The 16,620-nt window shown below is 37.1% G+C and overlaps 1 long non-coding RNA gene across 3 annotated transcripts in view; it reads left to right on the top strand.

Annotated features, from left to right (window-relative positions):
- Positions 1-16,256, top strand: part of LOC102910105 (uncharacterized) — a 52,091-nt gene extending 35,835 nt beyond the window's left edge. For 2 of the 3 annotated variants that reach the window (XR_013042037.1, XR_013042039.1), the window contains 4 exons: positions 6,651-6,757; positions 8,590-8,714; positions 9,793-9,909; positions 15,913-16,256. This is a non-coding gene — a long non-coding RNA (uncharacterized LOC102910105). The remainder of the gene's footprint in view (positions 1-6,650; positions 6,758-8,589; positions 8,715-9,792; positions 9,910-15,912) is intronic. The other variant, XR_013042038.1, reaches the window with a different exon arrangement.
- Positions 16,257-16,620: the final 364 nt, after the last annotated feature.

The following is a 16,620-nucleotide window of genomic DNA, read 5'->3' as shown; positions in this document are numbered from 1 at the left end:
AGTGAACTCAGGACCTCTGGAAGAGCAGTCAGTGTTCTTAACCTCTGAGCCATCTCTCCAGCCCTGATGTCCCACTTTCTATGGATATTTAACAATTTGTTTTGAGAAATGAATGCTTATCATTGAATATATGGGTACCAGTATCTTTCTGTCTTTGTTATTGAAGTCATTTGCTAGATTGATATTGTGTGTCCAAAATGTCCTAAGGTATGTTAATTATTAATTTTCATCTTTTACCTTTTATTCACTGTGCTTTTTAAGTAAAAAAAAGTACAAAAATAAGTTTTGAAAAGTAAGTAATTGGCCTGTTTTATTTTATTTTATTTTTTTTGGTTTTTCGAGACAGGGTTTCTCTGTGTAGCTTTGCGCCTTTCCTGGGACTCACTTGGTAGCCCAGGCTGGCCTCGAACTCACAGAGATCCGCCTGGCTCTGCCTCCCGAGTGCTGGGATTAAAGGCGTGCGCCACCACCGCCCGGCCTATTTTTGTTTTTTTACATACTACCTATTCATCCTCAAACAGAATCCTTTTTTTATGGGCTCCTGAATGTTGTGATTACATGTGTTCAATCAAAATCTGGTTCTTGTTTTCCAAAAATAATTTTTATTTTGAGATAAAGAACACAATGTGATGTATATATCTGAGTTTTCTAGCAAGTGATTTTCCCTCGGCTCTTTTATCTATTGTATCACAAGAGATTGTCTGCATTTTAGTTAGAAACTCTCTGTTTCAGAGGTGTTATTTAAAGTCTATTTCCCCATTTGAAGTTTATTTCTTCTCTCCATTGTTTCCTTTTCTGTATTTACACTTCTTACATAAATATAACGTGAGGCTTTCTTTATATATTTTTCCTTCACATATGTCTCTCTGTCTGAAGTTCATTTTCTTATCCTCACTCTCCATCAATCAAATACTGTCTCAGGATTTAAGATTTGCACCCAAGAGAGTGTTCTGGGAGGTTAGTGTAATATGTAATGGGTTATATTGTGAGGATTCCTCATTCTTTTCTTGCTGGTGTCCTTACTTCTAAAAGATGTTGGTTCTATTTACATGCATCTGTTTCACTGATTGCTATTCTCCCATCCCTTTACACCTTTTCCTCTTGTGTGTGTGTATATATATATATATATATATATATATATATATATATATATATATACACATATATATATGTATATGTATATATATAAAACTATATTCTGTATTTGTAATATATATCTTAAGTCTTTCTTATTTTGATGAACATTATGACTTTCCGCTCCATCCATATTTCTAAGAATGTCATTTCATTTTACATTATAGCAAAATACAATTCCCTTGTACATATTGCCACATTTTCCTTTCATTTATCTGTTCCACATCTAGGCTGTTTTCAAATATTGTATTTTCTAAAGTAGTATAGGCCATTTTTTATTAGGTGGTTTTTTTTTCCAACATGATATTTTTACTTATTATTTGGGAATTTCACATAACACACTTCAATCACACTCACTTTCCAACCCTCCAAGGTGAACCCTGCCACACTTGTGACCTCCCCCTAAAAAAGAAAAAAAAAAGGAAAAAAATATACCAAGTTTAATATGTGTTGACCACATACTCACTGGAGCATGGTTAAACTCCCAGTGGTCAGCCCCTTAAAGCAAACTGGGTCTTTCCCCACCCCTACCCCAGCCAGAAGCCATAGACACCATATGGCCCCTGGTGGCAGCATGGCCCGCAGGCATCAATATGGCTTCAGGCAGTAGCATAGACTACAGATTTCCACATACCCTCAGGTAGTAGCATGGATTACAGACTTCAACATGGTCTATGGTGGCATGGACCACCGATACCATCGTTGGCTCTAGGCAAAATTACAGACCATCGACATTAACATGGCTTCAGGGGGCAGCATAGACTACAGACATCCACAAGGTCTTTGATGGTAACATGTTCCACAGACATCAGCATTGGCTTCTGGTGGCAGCTTGTTCCCTGGACATCAACATGGTCTTGGGCAGCTGTATGGACTACAGATATCAACATGGGCACAGCCCATGCCAAGAACAAGAACTTCCATTTATCCTCCAGTGATAAAACCAATTATGAAAAAAAAACCATATATGAACACCAACATGGTCTCAGACAGCATCATAGACCACAGACACCAAAATGGCCTGTGCTGGCAAAAGGGACCATGGACATCATCACCTCCAGTAGTAGTAGGACAATAGATATCAACATAGCTTCAGGTAACAGCACAGACCATAGACATCATCATGGCCCTGGCAGCAGATTGGGCCAGGGGCACCAACATGGGGCCGCATGGATCACTAATATTAACCTGGGCTTTGGTGGCAGCACAGATCATGATGATCAACTTGGCCTCAAGCAACAACACAAGTACCAGCACATCCTGTATGGCATGCTCCCCTGCCCAGAGAAGCTTTCACCCACAACTTTGACTACCATCGAATCTCTAAGGTCTGCCTCTTTCCACCTTCCATGATCCACTCCATTCCTCCATTATTCCTACGTGTCCATCACATATATGTTTATCAAACCATATCACACAGTATATATTTTTGTCCAAATAGCTTTACATGCAAATACTCATTACAATGAGTCGTTAGTCTGATTCAGGGTTTCTGGTTTCTGAAGCACAGTGAATACTGGACAATCACCTAGAGGTTTCTTAGATATCCTGCTATTGTCCACGGTCAGGATGATTGTAGTCAGATGTTTTCCTGTGTCCTGCTAGGCTTGCAGTTGGGACAAATCTCTCCCATTCGTGTCCTGAGGCAGCTTAGTCCCAAGTAAACACACAGAGGCTTATATTATTTACAAACTGGATGGCCTATGGCTCAAACTTCTTGCTAGCTAGCTCTTATAACTTGATCCTTTTCTATTAATCTATAAGTTGCCATGTGACTGTGGCTCACTGGTATTTTCACATCTTGCGTCTCCTGGCAGAGATGGCATCTCTTTCCCCTCTCCTTTCTTCTTCCTGTTTCTCTCTTCAACTGCTTGCCTAGCTATAACCTGACTTGCCATAGGCAAAATAGCTTTGTTTATCAACCAACCAGAGCAACACATATTCACAGCATACAGAAATACATCCTACAGCACTTCCCCTTTCCTGTCTAATCAAAAAGGAAGGTTTTAACTTTAACATAGTAAAATTTCATATAATAGAACAGTTATCAAACAAGAATTACAGTTACAATATCTAGTCTATTTTATTTGATAAAATTAAAGAAAATATTCTATCATCTACCCTATATTTGTGAGTTTAAATTTCATATCTAATTTATCTTTTGTCATAACAAATGAAAATTATAATTATCTGATCTTCAACTATATCAAAGAACTCAGAAGGATATAATATTACCTAAGTAAACAGGAAGTGCATTGTAAGCAACTTCCAAAATTCTAGAATGACAGAGACAGCTGGCTGTTCCAGTTATAACTCACATTTTTTGGAAGTCACTTTTTTGCACTTTCTGTTTTACTAGGTAATATTTTTTCATTTTCAGGTCTCTGAGGGAGTTGAAAATTAGATAATTATAGTTATAGTTTTCCTTGTTAAGAAATTCAGAAAAGAAGCTCACTGAGAGGTGTTAAGTATATAAATTTGAAAGACATCAAAAGATAGTTTTTGGTTGGTAAATAAGTTAGGATAGAAAGTGAATTAGGTACATTTTGAACTCATTAAAATAGGATAGATAACAAAGTATTTTCTCTGAATTATCAAATGCAGATGGACTAGACATTGTTGATATATTTATTGCTTGTAAATATTATGTATAGTCATTGTACTTATTGTATATAGTTATTGTACTTATTGTATATAGTTTTCTTATATTAGTTATAGCTTTTTTATTTTTTACTTTAGACAAAAAAGAGGAAATGTGATGATGTATTGTGTCTGCAATATATTGTGAACCCTAATCAAGTTAATCTGATGATTGGAGGAGAAAGCCAGCTACTAAAGAAAACATAGAAGTCATGCAATAATAGCACATGCCTTTAATCCTATCACTCGGGAGGCAGATCCATCTGAATCTCTGTGATTTCAAGACTACACTGGGAACAGAGCCAGGCATGGTAGTACATACCTTTTATCCTGGCACTAACTATAAAGGTCTGGAGGTTTGTATAGACAGACAGGAAGTGACAGAGCTTGGCAGGAAGAGGAAGTGATATAACTGGGCAGAGAGAGGAAATGAGAGGGCAGAATAGAAAGGCATATAGGTGTGGGTATACAGAAAGTAAATCTCTTTGGAGACTGAGGTGTTGTGAGGTGAGGTTGTCTGTGACTTGTCCTATTTCTCTGATCTCTCTGTTTTTCACTCCAATATCTGGCTCCAGGTTTTTATTAATAATACTGTCTAGCATTTCAACTACAGGTGATCTTGTTACTAGGCAGGGCATCCAGGGGCAGGATCATCGAGAGCTCTAAGCACTACATACCTCCCTGCCCTTGGTGCCAGCAGCCTCAAGGCTCACCAGATTGACCTTTGTACTTGCAGTCTGTGGGCATCCCCTTCTCACAGTAGGGTGAGCCGCACAGGCTCTGTGCTGCAGTTCACCACAGACCGAAGACTGGCTCTGTTCAGTAATGTCAAGTTTTTTGTCTGCTGCAACCAAGCTCTCATATGGCTGCCACACCAGTAAATGCCTGTCTGTCATTTTACTATTCTCTGCCACACAGGTGACTCAATCATCTTTCCATCCAATTTTGTGAGTCCACTTTTTTTAAAAGTTTCTTCCCATAAGACTTACCTACTTTTTAGTTGTTCTGCAGATACTGTGGGTTCTGCAGACTTCTGTGCTATTGCCCCTGCCACATCTCCCCTCAGAGCTTCCATGGGTGTTTCAGGGTCCCTTGGAGATGCTCTTTATGTTGATCTGATTGAATGATTTTTTGTTTACTTTGTATTTTAACTTTAGATGCTCATGGAATTCTAGATATTGATCTGCTGCTTAATAAAGTTTCTCTTCAATACCTGCTTTTCTGTGCTGTGCCAAAGTTTATTTTCATGTAAACTCATTTGACATTTTTGAGATTAGTTCCTTTGTTGTTGGATTTAGAAAGTCTTTGTGTATGCCTCTGTTCTTGAAGTGTTTTGCTTATGTTTTCCTGTCGATAGTTTATTTACGTTATTAGGAAATTTCTATGAATTTCCAAATTTATAGAAAAATGTATAAATGGATGTATAGGTTAGTGACAAGTAAGGAAAAATCAGTGGAATTAGAAATAGTTGATAAACAACATCATGATATATATGTGGATATTTGCATTTGAGAGTGCATTTTAAATGGAATTAAAGGAGTGGATGTGTGAGTGAAGAAGTATATTTTGTATGCATATTTTAACATAAGTATGTAAACAAGGTTATACACATATACACACATAGAGGAGTACAAATGTGTGAGGTGTATTATAAAGTATTGTATGACTTTAGGCTGATTGACAATGGAAAATGAAGATAAGGTGGAGAGAAAACTGGATTAAGTGACTGAGATTTGCTTGAAAGTGTGTATGGGTCTGGCAATTCAAAAGAAGCTAATTTCTTAATCTCAGTGACCTAAATTTGTGTGTATTTCCCACAATAAGTGGTTAACCATGATTTTTAAAGGTCCTGTGTTCGTGTTAGTTACTTGTGCTAAATAGAAAGTAACATTTGTTTTTGCTTTTATCTCCGTATAAAATTCCATGGCTTATTGATTGTCAGAGAGTACAGGTGAGGTCATATAATTGCCCTAAAATTACTATTAGGGAGTACTGTCACTCCAGGTTTTACAGAATTCCAATGAAAACTAAGGAAAAACTATATTGTTAAAATTATGTATTTAAATATAAGTTAATTTTAATTATCTCACTATTAAAATGGCTGAAGTGATAGACATTGAAGTCATTATTAATAGTTATTTACCTTGCCATCTTATATACATGTATCAAGCATGGTATACTCATATGTGTATACAATTACATTTTTGTCAAAAGTAATTTATATTGTATAACTAGCTAAACAATTACTGATGCATATCACTGAATGTATCTCTAATTCAAGATTAAGTTTCTACTCATTAAATTTTTATTCTTGCTACTTAGAACTAGTGAAAATGCCATTCACCTAAAACCCCAGAGTGTATAAAGTACAGGACTCACTTCTTTAAGTGAATTGAAGCAATTTGTAGATTATGTCACATTTTCCTATTTTCATGACAGAAATATTTGATTTTAAAAGATGGTTATTTGCATAATGACTGCTCATGTTTCATGGTAGAGCAAGAATAGAGCAACCATAATACAACTCCAAATCCTAAGCTGTCAAATGTGACAGATACAATAATCAGCATATGTGTGGATATGTTTATGGCCTCTAGTTGTAGCAAGCAATGTCTCATTAGCCCTTATGAGAGTCTCACTTATACTCTACTTTCCTGCCCTACTTTGGGCCTGGAGGCCATTTTCTCTTTTGCCTCATGAGCTCCTTGATTGTTTTTAAGAGAGGTAGAGGGGCTCTCTTAAAATTATTGTAGAAGCTTATTTATACAGTTCTGTTTATTCCCAGAGTTTAGGTCTAAAGCAATCAAAATATTTTTCAGATTTTTTTTTATTATTTTTATTTACTTGGATGTCTGTTTGTGTGTGAATGCCACAAGTATGCAGGTGCCTGAGGAGTAGAGAAGATTATATTGGATCCTACTGGAGCTTCGGTTGTGAGCTTCCCAACATGGGTGCAAGGAACCAAACTTGGGTCTTCTAGAAGGTTAGCAAGTCTTTTACCTCTGAGCTCTCCCTCTAGCTGTAAAATATGTTTTTGTTTGTTTTTTTTTGCTTGTTCCATAGGTGTGTAATAGAGAGCTTATCTAGTATGCGGGAATCCCTGAATACAGTCCTTAGCTTTATACAACCAGTAGTATAAATGCATGTTTCTTGTGCTTGTGTGTTGCTGGAGGGCTTCTCTCCAGGTTCCCCAAGCCCCGCAGTCCTACAATCCACGTATAAAATAATCACTCAGACGCTTATATCACTTATAAACTGTATGGCCATGGCAGGCTTCTTGCTAACTGTTCTTTTATCTTAAATTAACCCATTTTTATAAATCTATACCTTGCCACGTGGCTGGTGGCTTACCAGAGTCTCTACATGCTGTTTGTCCTGGCGGTGGCTGCAGTGTCTCTTCCCCCAGCCTTCTGCTTCCCCGAATTCTCCTCTCTCCTTGCCCCATCTACTTCCTGCCTGGCAACCTACTTCCTGCCTGGTTACTGGCCATCAGTGTTTTATTTATATAGAATGATATCCACAGCACTTGTGTCTGCAGTAACCTATATATAAGTACCCATCTGTTATCTGTGGCTCACAAAGAAATATTGATAAATGAGGTCACTAAAGGGTATTGTTGTGTAATAGTAAAATATCATGTGCAACAAAGGTGCCATATAAGAGTCATTGGATATTCTTTTGAATGATTATTCAATTTTATCATACTAAGATGCAAAATGTTGGTTTCTGTGACTTCAAACTGACTAGATGGGATGCTGCATATAATTCAAGTGGAATGCTTCACTAGATAGTGAAGATCAGCAGAAGGCAATATTTTATATTTGTAATTCCAGCACTTAGGAGGTTAAATCAGGAAGGTGAGTTCAAATATAGAATGGCTGCTTAATGTGACTCTGTTGATACAAACCAACAAACAAAAATGATAGGTTACAGTTGATGTTTTAAGAATAACTGATAAAGTCTGGATAGGAATATTGATTATTGATTAAAAGCACATATTGTTCTTGCACAGAACCTAGGTTCAGTTCTTAGGACCCATATGGTAGCCCATAGACACCTGTAACCCCAGTTCCAGGATATTTTATGCCTGCTTATGTCCTCTTTAGGCACTAAGCATGTGCATGCTTGCAAGAAAAGCACTCATACACATTAAATTGAAATAAATTACAAAAAAGAGAATTGAAAAGGATCTGGAATGATAACTTAGCTGATAAGAGCACTTGGTGCTCTTTCAGAGGACTTGAGTCCAGTTCTAAGCACCTATCTTTGATGGTTCACAGTTGCTTATAACTCCAGCTCCATATGATCCAACACCCATTTGCAGCCTCCACGGGCACTGTACTTTTATGTACACAAACATGCAGAAAGATATATACATATACACACATTTTTAAAATTTTAAATAAATATAGGGATAAGTGTATAGACAAATCTGTTACATGATTAGGTTTCATGTCCCTTGATAGATAAAATCATTCTTATGGCTTGATTAAAAACAGAATGTTACAGAAAGATGACCCATATAAGAACAAACTGATACTGCAAATCAGGTGGAAAGTTGAAGGAAAAGACAAAAGCTGAAGGGTGAAACCATAGTAGTGTTCTTAAAACGAAATATTTTTACAGTTAAAAAAACAATTCAAATTGCATAATTACTAGTGAGTTGACAAACTATTTTTTTTCTAATCAAGATTACTTTTCACCTTATCTTAATTACTTATTAGAGAATATTCTTATATGTCTCAGGCTGACCTTTAATGAACTGTGTAGCAAAGGATAACCATTTAACTTTTGATTCCCCTACCCCTACTTTAGGAGGATTCTGGGATTACAATCACGTATCACAGCACCAGGTTTATGAGGTTCTGGGGCTCAAACTCATAGATTCCTGAAGGCTGGATAACTACTCTACCAATTGAAATACTACACCCAAACCAAAGGTAAACTTTTATTTTTTAATAATTTGGAATCTGGGATCATAGCCAATACCCCTATTCCCAGTACTCAGGAAATTGTTATAGGAGGATCATAAGAGTTCAGGGCTATCTTAAGAGATGGCTCAGCAGTTAAAGGCACTGAATGCTCTTCTAGATGGACCTAGGTTCAAATCCCAGCACCCACATAGCAGCTCACACCTGTCTGTGACTCCAGTTTCAGAAGACCCGACACCCATGGCAAAAATACCAATGCATGTAAAAAAAAAGAATAAAAGAATAAAACACCCATCTTAAACTATATAACACCCATGGCATGGTGGCTTTCACCTTTAATCCCAGTGTTCAGGATGCTGAGGTTGAATGAGCATTGAGAATTCAAAGAAAGTCTGAGATGTATATTGAGTTCCAGTTTAGGCTGGGGTAGAGTCAGAATATGTATAAAAATAACAATACTAAAAAACACATAAAATCAAAACAATTTGGGTACTCTTAGATTTTGTGTATGTCAGTCAACAACTTTATGATTGCATCTTGTCATAGTATGTGTCATTTTTCTTTCATATTTTCTACCACTCTACTAAAATGTTTCCAATATAAGAAGTAAGAGTTTATGCTGAGTATGTTGGGGCATACCTGTAAGTTAAGATACAGGGAGGCTTATACACTTCTATTTTTGATTCAAGAATAGGCTAGGTTACATCCAAAAAGCCTCTCTGAAAAAATAAGTCATACTTTCAGATACTTTATAGCCTGTCACTTCCATGTCAATCTAAAACGAAGTGTTAATTTTTGTAGACTTTATTCTCTGAAAGAGCCCACAAGTATCAGTACATTTGTTGTACTATTTATAAATTTTCATTTAATATATTTAATCTGATATGTTTACAATATTTGAAGATAGAACATATGCTATTTGAATTTCATTAAATATACAAAATATCAGATTGTGAAGTGATTGTCAGCCTTAATAGAAGAAGTAGAAGTTTTTCTAAATTTTGATTTAGTTTTTATAGGAGGATTATATACATTTTGATTTATATTTTCTATTATGCCCATACACTGTTATTTGCATCTAATCCAGGAATAGTGTTGCACAACTCTAGTCCTAGCTACTCAAGACTTAATACAGGAAGATTGAAAGTTTGAGGTCAGCTTGGCAACAGTGAGACCTCTTCTCCGCATCTCAACAACAAAAAAGGTGATGATATTATCTACACAGGGTCTATAATCTTTTATCTGTATACTCAGTAAATGTAAATTTTCTAAATTTATCAATAAATGTTTAAGAATATGCCAATGGTGGATGAATAGAGGAAAACTGGGAAGCAGGTAAAGAAAAAACTGAAAGATGTATAAACATAAGTCAAAAAGATAGTGGGATGTAACATTTGTTACATGTGACACATGTGAATATTAGTTCCATGTGCATGATTACCAATGTTACTAGCTGTATTGGGTAGTACATAGTTTCTGATGTAAAAGTAGATTGCTAATACCCTTTTATTTGATGAATGAATGAAAAATGATTTAATTTCTTCTCACAAGCTTCCTTTAAAAGCAAACACCAAATAAATATCAGCTATAGGTAAGATCTAGAAGGCATATATTGTAATATTTAAGATGTTCTTTTGTCTACATGGATTATAAATAATAACTTAGCTGGGCATGGGTGGCAAATACCTTTAATACCAGCACTCAGGAGATAGAAACAAGTGGATCTCTGTGTTTGAGGCCATCCTGGTCTGCAGAGAGAGTTCCATAACAGCTGGAACTACAAAGAAACTCAGTATTGAAAAAGAAAACGAACAAACAAAATCACTCTCTTAGTTGTTCAAAATTGTTTTTTTTTCTTATAGACATACATACATTATGGCCCATATATTTATCAAATATTTTAATAAAAAATTAATTTGTTATGATGGGACAGCATTCCATGAAATTGATATTTGAAATACAAGTGCTTTCTTTTTTTTTTTTTTTTTTTTTTTTGGTTTTTTGAGACAGGGTTTCTCTGTGTAGCTTTGCGCCTTTCCTGGAACTCGCTTTGGAGACCAGGCTGGCCTTGAACTCACAGAGATCCACCTGGCTCTGCCTCCCAAGCGCTGGGATTAAAGGCGTGCGCCACCACCGCCCGGCACAAGTGCTTTCTTATCCTTAGTGATTTTGTTAATTTTCAATTGCTGTAAGAAAATAAAAAACCAACATGATCAAGGGAACTTATAAAGGCAATCAATTACTGAGGATTTGCAGTTCAGAGGGTTAGTCCCTGACCACCACAGAAGAAAGAATGGCAGCAAGCAGGCAGACATGGTGTTGGAGTAGTAGCTGAGATCTTACATCTTGATCTACTAGCAGAAGGCAGAGAAGTATCTGAGAATGGCCTGGGCTTTTGAACTATCCAAACTCACCACCAATAACATACCTCCTCCAACAAGGCCACATGTCTTAGTCATTGCTCAGCAGTTCTCCCACCTGGGGATGTGATGACTAAAGTTATGCTTTAAGCTTAAATTATTACTGTGTTTAAGAGATCTATAAACCAAAAATGCCTCTAATTTCTAAGCCCCACTAGCCTAAGGACAGATATTTTCCTAGAGTGCTTGGGGCTATTATTCATTTAAGATAACAAACCAAACATTTCATTTTGTAAATAAAGTTTGTTGGCCCAACTACACAGGACATGCTTGATCACATGAAGTCAGGAGGTTTGGAGGCAGAAATATTCTGGATGTGTGCTTGCTCCCAAATGGATGAAGGCAGAAAGTACAGTTTCTAACCTTGAAGTTTTTTTTTGTTGTTGTTGTTTGCTTGTTTGTTTTGTTGTTTTTTTATTTTTTATTTTATAATTTAATTTAATATTACATATCAGCCACGGATTCTCCTGTCCTCCCTCCTCCTCCCCCCACCCCCCCAGCCCACTCCTCATTCCCATCTCCTCCAGGTCAAGGACTGCCCTGGGGATTCAGCTCAGCCTGGTAGATTCAGTCCAGGCAGGTCCATTCCCCTCTTCCCTTCACCCAGGCTGAGCCAAGTGTCCCTGCATAGGCCCCAGGCTCCAAACAGCCAGCTCATACACTAAGGACAGGACCTGTTCCCACTGCCTGGGGGCCTCACACACAGTTCAAGCTAACCAACTGTCTCACTCATCCAGAGGGCCTGATCCAGTTGGGGGCTCCTCAGCTATTGGTTCATAGTTCATGTGTTTCCACTAGTTTGGCTATTTGTCCGTGTGATTTTTTCCAATCATGGTCTCAACAATTCTCGCTCATACAATCCCTCCTCTTTCTTGCCAATTGGACTCCTGGAGCTCCACCTGGGGCCTGGCCGTACACCTCTGCATCTGCTTCCATCAGTCATTGGATGAGAGTTCTACCAAAACAGTTAGGATGTTTGGCCATCTGATCACCATAATAGGTCAGTTCGGGCTTTCTCTCAACCATTGCCAGTAGTCTATTGTGGAGGTATCTTTGTGGATTTCCAGGGACCTCTCTAGCACTTTGTTTCTTCCTATTCCCATGGAATCTTCATTTATCATGGTCTCTTTTTCCTTGTTCTCCCTCTCTGTTCTTGATGCAGCTGGGATCTCCCACTCCCCTAAGCTCTCTTTCCCTCGACCCTTGCCCTTCATTAACCCCCTTCACGTCTAGTTTGCTCATGTAGATCTCATCCATTTCTCTGTCATTGGGCAATCCCTTTGTCTTTCTTAGGGTCTTCTTTACTAGCTAGCCTCCCTGGAGTTGTGAGTAGCAGTCTACTCATCCTTTGTTTCACATCTAGTATCCTCCTATGAGTGAGTATATACCATGTTTGTCTTTCTGAGTCTGGGTTACCTCACTCAGGATGATTTTTTTCTAGATCCATCCATTTGCCTGCAAACCTCATGATGTCATTGTTTTTCTCTGCTGAGTAGTACTCCATTGTGTATATGTACCACATTTTATTTATCCATTTTTCAGTTGAAGGGCATCTAGGTTGTTTCCAGGTTCTGGCTATTACAAACAATGCTGCTATGAACATAGCTGAGCATGTGCCCTTGTGGTATGATTGAGCATTCCTTGGGAATATGCCCAAAAGTGGTATAGCTGGGTCTTGGGGGGAGATTGATTCCCAATTTTCTAAGAAAGTACCGTATTGATTTTCAAAGTAGCTGTACAAGCTTGCATTCCCACCAACAATGGAGGAGAGTTCCCCTTGCTCCACATCCTCTCCAGCATAAGCTGTCTTCAGTGTTTTTGATCTTAGCCATTCTGACATGCATAAGGTGATATCTCAGAGTCGTTTTGATTCGCATTTTCCTGATGATTAGGGATGTTGAGCAATTCCTTAAATGTCTTTCAGCCATTTGAGCTTTCTTTGTTGAGAATTCTCTTTTTAGCTCTGTAGTCCATTTCTTAATTGTTGGGTATTTTGCTGTCTTATTTCTTGAGTTCTTTATATATTCTGGATATCAGCCCTCTGTCAGAAGTGGGGTTGGTGAAGATCTTTTCCTATTCTGTAGGCTGTTGCTTTGTCTTGTTGATCATGCCCTTTGCTCTACAAAAGTTTCTCAGTTTCAAGAGGTCCCATTGATTAATTGTTTCTCTCAGTGTCTGTGCTACTGGTGTTATATTTAGGAAAATCAAGACCAGATAAACTATTTAAATAGTCCAATAACCCCTAAGGAAATAGAATCAGTCATTAAAAGTCTCTCAACCAAAAAAAGTCCAGGACTAGATGGTTTCAGCACAGAATTCTACCAGATCTTCAAAGAAGAATAAATACCAATACTCTTTAAATTGTTCCACACAATAGAAACAGAAGGAACATTACCAAACTCCTTCTATGAGGCTAAAATTACCCTGATTCCTAAGCCAAACAAAGATGCAACAAAGAAAGAGAACTACAAACCAATCTCCCTCATGAACATTGATGCAAAAATACTCAATAAAATACTGGCAAACAGACTCTAAGAATACATCAAAACAATTATCCACCATGAACAAGTAGGCTTCATCCCAGGGATGCAAGGGAGGTTCAACATACAAAAGTCCATCAATGTAATACAACCTTGAAGTTTTTGCCTTTATAAGCCCCTGACTAATTTACTGTCATACTCTGGGAATCCTGGGTATGGATCTGGCCATTGTCTATTGTTCTAGCCAATGTTTAATAAAGCTTACTAAAATTTGGCTCAAATTTTGTGGTAATGATCTTATTCTTGCCTGGTGGGATTAGCAGGGACCAAGAATTCAAATATATGAGCCTGTGGGAGCTCTGCTCCTTCAAACCACTGTATTCTAGTCCCTGACCCACAAAAGCTTCTGGTTATATCATAATTTAAAATTTAGTTGAACTTCAAAACTCCCCATAGTCTTTGACAGTCTTAACACAGTTTTAAAGTCCAAAGTCTCATATGAAACTCTAGGCATTCTCTTAATTATAAGGCCTGTAAAATAAAAATCAAAACTCAAATTATATGCTTCCAACAAACAATTCTGCAGAATGTATATTATTTTCCCAGAAAGACAGGGATGAAGGCATAGTGGAAAAAATACTGTATCAAATAAAACTGAAACCCAGCAGAGAAAACTCCAACTCTTTTAATCCATATCTTATGTCAAAGGGCTCACATGTCTTTCTCTTCCCAGCTCAATTGGCTGAAATATACTCCTTTCACTTGGGCTAGTTGCACTCCCTGCCTAAAGACCTACTTGAGAGATATCCCATGGTTCTGAAACCTCCAATGTCCTGGGGTCCTCTTCATGCAATGCCCTCTCAAGACCTCCATGCAGGTACTCCACTTCCATAAGTCTGTTCTCAGCAGCTTTTCATAACTATAGAGGAAGATCTCAAGACCTATTTACTCTAAAGCCAGAAACACATGACCTTCACTCTCTAGTTCAGTTGCTCTCTTGGGTAGAACTTGGCCTTTCTTGGAATTATATTTGCATAAGTTTTGATTTGTTATTGCTTCTTAGAACATTCCTTATGTCTTTTCCTTTCACAAGTTGAAAGTAGAATCTTTCCCTGAGAGCATTATACCCTTTATTTCATTCCCTTCAGGCCTCTTCTTATCTTTTTAGTATAAGCCTTAGCTCCAACATTAAATTTTCTGGTGCTCTTTTTCTTTTCAAACTGTAGATTTATAATTTTTAACTTGTTTGCTCTTTTTCTTTGTGGACTTACATAAGAATTATTATTAATAACCAAGTGACAGAATCAATATTAGGCTGTCTTGAAATCTCCTCTGCCAAAGAAGTTAATCTATTATTTTTTGATTTAGTCTCAGGAAGATTGTTAGTAGAAAGGAAAAAAAATAACAAATTCTTTGCCAAAATATCACACAATGGTCTCTAGCCAAGTTACTAATATTATTCCTCTCTAAAACCTTGTGATAGGCCTCCATGGGCCACATTACCTTCTGCGCTATTATCTTCCAAACTTCTAGTAAGATGGCCTGGTAAGCCCTGCTTTCATCATCCAACCACTGCCATGTCCAAAAATTCAAATTCTTATACATTCTCCCGAAAAAACAATGTAGTAAATCTTATCACATCAATGCCTCACACCTGGTACCAACTTCTGTCTTTGTTATTTTTTAATTGCTATGACAAAATGCCATGAATAAGGAGACCTTTAAAAGAAACTATTCAGTAGGATCTTACTGTTTCAGAGGGTAATCCCATGACTGTCATGGCAGCAGATAGGCATTTTATTCAAACCACTGCACTTAGAATCATCAGAAATTGCACAAGAAGCATTTAGGAATTCAGTGACAATGGATATGTGTTTTGTTTTTGGTTTTCTCAGAGACAGGGATTCCTGTATGCATCCTGGGTTGCCAGGAATATATAATCTACATAATCCCTTTGCTGTGGAGTCCCTTATTTTGGGATTTTGATTTTGGGAAAATATTTCCATTAAATATTATTGAATACAATGCATATTTTAACAGATTCGCTGCTAACTAAGAACGTATATAGGAAATGTTAGGTCCAAAATTTAAATAACTAGTTAAATAACATAGAACTATTTAGAATAAGAAATAAAAGAAGGAAATGAAAAAAGCGGTCATTTTTATAGAGTATTTTTCATTGCATTCAGAATTAGAAGCTGCTTTTATAGAGTTTTGGTAAAATCTTGAGGATGATTTGTATCCATTGGAAACCAGGTAATATGTTATTCTTTTTCACTTATAATCTACATTTCTGTACTCTCCCAGGTGGTGGCCAAATATACCTTCTGAAGAGGTTTTATCATCAGAATTTCCCTAATACACTTATTGTATTTACTGTTTCTGGAGTCTTATTCAACCCTTATCATCTCACAACTTGTATAGAAGACTTCAGTGGAATATAAAAGACCTGGTTTTGGCAAGTAATTGACTGGGACGTTCAGTACTTCTGCTTTCAGTATATCTTGTACTCACATATTGTATGTTACCTCTTTTCTTATTCATATTTTACTTTTTAAATGGAAGAGACTTTTATGTGTAGGTAGTACAATTATTGTACACAGATATTTTTATGATACTTCAGATAATAAGAAGGTTTTCTGACTAATTGACTTTCCCTGTATACCAGTTTTGTTATCATTTGTGAGATGGTTTCATCCTCCTTTAAACAAGAAACTCAAATTTCAGGCAATCCTCAGAGAAGATCATCTTCCACAGTCGTATTCTCTAGGGAAGACCCTCCTCTGGTTTCTGTTTTATTGGTATTACTGGCCTCTGTTTGGGCCAGGAAAGTGAGTCTCTGTGGTTTATCTTTTCTCCAATACCTCAACCGCAGACTTCAATACCATTGCAACCATGAGTATGTAGAGAAATGTTCTTGCATTGTTGAGGAGAACCATGCAGATGCTCTAATCACTTTACTGGTATCACCTATGTCCCTTCAGGTAAGGGTAAAACCTCACTGTTTCAAAGAGA

The sequence above is a fragment of the Peromyscus maniculatus genome, chromosome 1 (genome assembly GCF_049852395.1).
Source record: "Peromyscus maniculatus bairdii isolate BWxNUB_F1_BW_parent chromosome 1, HU_Pman_BW_mat_3.1, whole genome shotgun sequence".
Lineage (NCBI taxonomy): Eukaryota > Metazoa > Chordata > Mammalia > Rodentia > Cricetidae > Peromyscus > Peromyscus maniculatus.
Note: the sequence above shows the minus strand (reverse complement) of the source record. Positions and strands in the feature narration are given on the sequence as shown.